The 3750-nt window shown below is 36.1% G+C and overlaps 1 long non-coding RNA gene across 2 annotated transcripts; it reads left to right on the top strand.

The window, feature by feature from the left end:
• Positions 1–635: 635 nt before the first annotated feature.
• LOC18032918 lies at positions 636–3088 on the top strand. 2 transcript variants are annotated; one of them, XR_002905586.1, is made up of 5 exons: positions 636–782; positions 1295–2232; positions 2336–2449; positions 2579–2670; positions 2895–3088. It is a non-coding gene; the product is annotated as an uncharacterized LOC18032918 (long non-coding RNA). The 2 variants fall into 2 exon arrangements; XR_002905585.1 differs by having other exon boundaries at positions 2762–3088.
• The last annotated feature ends 662 nt before the right edge of the window (positions 3089–3750 follow it).

Raw genomic sequence — 3750 nt, 5'->3', positions numbered from 1 at the left:
GAACGACGGCTATAAGAGAGGAAGAAATTGATGAAGAAAGGGATAGAAAAACTGAGAGAAGGGAAAACTCTGTCAAATTGTATCCAGATACTTTTTCAATACCGAGAGTGAGCCAATTCTAAGCAATTATTTAGATCTTAATTGCACCGTTTTCTCGTAGACCTTGTGCTAACTTAGGCATCGGAGGGTTTACACCGGTAAAACTACCGGCGTCTCTGATCCATTTTTATAAACGCAAGCTTAGTGAGGAAAAGAGGGACAATTCCAACGTCAGTGGCCGGAGCAGTCACCGAAGCAAGAAAGAATTAATATCTTCATTATCGATAACGTGAACGTTGGTGTAAAAATCTGGTCAGGCAAAGGCGAGCAAATTCCAGCATCAACAAAGTGTTCAACAGTAAGCGACTTAGTCACTCGGGTAGTTTTGGGAAAAAATGAATTCGTCCCATCAATTGATTGGTATTTTTCAGGAGAGGGATTTTATAAGATCTGTACAGGGGTGCTCGTAGTACAAATCTTTTATTGCCCATTACGAATATGGGTTAACTTGGGCTAGACCCACAAAACCCACTCGACCCATGAAAAGTTAAAAATTTAGATAAAATCGTAAAAACGTTTAAAAAAAATTAGAAAAACAAAAGCCCTAGCTGCGGAAGAAAATATTGCTGCGAGTAGCAACCAGTCAAGCCACTTGCCACAAACTTCATCCTTTCCAAAATTCATCATCAAAGCCGTTGATGATGGCAGCATAATTGTCTCTGCTCCAAATTCAAAAACGTTAGGTGGGTTTCTCTTTCTCCTTTCGCGAATTTCCTGCACTTTTATTTTGAATATGTAGCCTTTAATCTCAAAGTTGTTCAAAATATTGGTAGAAGCACTTCTCGTGATATGAAAATTTAAAGTTTTTTTTTTCTCCTTTGTGCAGTGTAAAATCACTAAAATCATGAATCTACATGAAAGAACAATAATTTTTTTTTCTTTTCAATTATATTAGTTTTATATTCCCCAAGTATTTTTACATGGCGTCTGCTAGAAAGCTGTGATAAAGGTCAAAAACATGCCACGCGAGGAGCGTGGAAAAAGTTATTTGTCTTTATTTATTTCCTTTTTTTTCGTTATTTTTTCAGTCAAAAAATTGTCTTGGTGATAGGAGTAAATTAGTTAGTTAAATGAAATAAAATGACTCAAGTCATTGAAATTGATGCAATTCAATTCTAAATTCGTTTGCGTTCTCTAGCTCATATTGGCTTTTTTAGCAGTACCTTTCATTCATCAAATTCACTCTGTATTCCAGAAACTAAGAAGATTTGTTGAATAATTTCTCCACTGAATTCTTTCTGCCCAAGATGATGACTGGGGGTGGACGTAGACCAACAGGGGAGGCACTGAACTTCTTCTCAAAGTACAACAAGTTTGCATATGGGAGAGATGGAGACAGAAATAAAATTATTAATCGCTTATCGGCGTTGAATGATGTTGATACTGTTATAGTGGGAATAGGTGGACTAGGGAAAATTGTGGTTTGGAAAAATATTTATTGGTTTTAGATGATGTGTGGAATGAAACATGGTGAATTCAACCAATTAGAAATCTTATTCATCCACACATTTGTTATGAATCCCGCAGCATAGCGGTTGTCATAGAGAATGATATTATAGTCACAATTGAATAGATGCTTTGCTTACTGTGCAATGTTTCTCAACAATTATGAGATTGGGTAGAAATAATGGGTGTTCCTTTAAACAATACGGTTATCAATCAAAAATCAATTTACTTTCTAGGTTTTTTTTTCAAGGTGCAGAATATGATATCCATGGTAAAGAGTCAATTGCATAGATTTATGATGGATGCATGATCTTGCTGAGTTACTTGCGGGAATTGAGTGTTCCAAGATAAAATTGAATTATGTTATTAAGCACTTGCATCTGCTGAATCTGAGTAGTTCAAGGATTGAGATAGATAGGGCCAACTTCCATAGGTAAGTTGAAGCATTTAATGGAATTAAAAAAATTCCCTAATTCAGCATCAAGGCTGTTAGAATTTAGAACCACAAGATTGCTGTGATAGTACTGAACTTGGGACATTGTCGAGAAATATTGAAAGAATAGTGATCCTCGAGCATCATATAATTGATGATATAAGATTGATGAGTGTCGTCAGTCATTGTATGCCATATTCAACTTGTGGGATGTTGTCAATTGAATGGATAGCAAGGATTCCCTCGCTCAACAGGTTGGTACTTCTCTTAAATGTTAAATCTGTATTATTTCTTTTTCCAAATTAGTCAATTGAACCTTTCCTAATATCTGGCCTCTGGTTTCTATGGATGTTGTAGTTTTTTTGTGCAATAGCCACTATGAAGTTCTGCAATGCGTCACTCAGATTCTGGACTAAGTCCCATGATCACACAGAGAAGCATTTTGAAGTTGCAGACAAGTTTTCAGTCAAGGTTATTGATCAGTCCTTCAATTACTTGTCACAACATTTTTTATGCCTATGTGCATATGGTTTGTAAATAAGTCTTTAAATATAACAGTGATGGTATGTAAATTTGAGTACCATTTTTTTGTTCTTTCAGCATGGCTAATTTCTGTGGAAGCTAATTCAGAAGGCCTTTTTGAAGGGTAATCGTAGACTTCTGCATGTGGGGGCAGTTTTAAGACCATCTGGGTGAGTTCTGGTAAACTGAAAATGATTTTGAGGAGGGTTAGAAAATTTTTTCGGCGTGTAATTAAATTTATGTTGGTTATTCATCATTCAGGTGGCCCTGTGTTAAATGGTTGGTTGTTGCAGAATCGATGGGTTAAGTGTTTGATGAAGTTGTCTTGCATGAATGTTTCGCTTGCGCTTTCAGAGGAAGTTAAAGTGTTGTTGATCCTTTGGTTAATTTGCAGGTTCTCCGTATACATTTTACTCTGTGGAAGACATTCAAGATGCTGATGGTTTATGGTTATTTAGGTTTTGTAAAATTATGGCAATATCTCACATTGTTTCTTTTACTTTCTGTTGTAGCTGCAATGGGCTAGACTCATTTTGACCCCTGAATTAAGTGTATCCTTTTATTTTAATTAATGAACTCTTCTTTGTACCTGGGTATTAGTTAGCAAATTTAATTAACCTTTTCTTTTTGGGTTAAATGTTATTGAGGTGGCTAAATTAGTACAGCCCCCTATGCATGTGAGGATTGATTTCGTTCATTGTAATCAACATTCTAAATCCTAATAATGAAGGTACCGATTGGTAATATTTGTTACCATCAATTGCAATCCGCAGAGCGAAAAAATTATTTAGCTTTTGATATTTTGATTAAATGAAGTAATGCCCCTGTCTACCAATTGCAACGCGGAATATCCTGATTCAATGTTTCTTTCCTGCGCCCATCGTTCGTTGATACCCAGAAAAAGTGAACGCCAAGTCGTCTTATATGATATGTACGTCTGTTCATCAAATCATATTAACGGCATGTCATCTGATGTTTCGAGACGTAGATGAATGGTCATATACTTCAATGATATCTCATTGCCGGTCATAGCCGAATACCAAACTACTTTTCGAAAAATGCCTTCCAACTTCAAGAAGTTGAGATTCATGCGGCATCCAAGCATGGAACCGCCACGTCTTTTACTCAATATCGGAAATGGAATTCTTCTTATTCGATACTCTCTTTCACTCGATACTGCCTTGCTCTTAACATTAAGCAGAAGCAGTGCAATTACATAGACCTCGATACGACAGTCATACAATATCATA

This window comes from Citrus clementina, unplaced genomic scaffold, assembly GCF_000493195.1.
Source record: "Citrus clementina cultivar Clemenules unplaced genomic scaffold, Citrus_clementina_v1.0 scaffold_9, whole genome shotgun sequence".
Classification (NCBI taxonomy): domain Eukaryota; kingdom Viridiplantae; phylum Streptophyta; class Magnoliopsida; order Sapindales; family Rutaceae; genus Citrus; species Citrus x clementina.
This window is presented reverse-complemented; position numbering and strand designations above follow the sequence as displayed.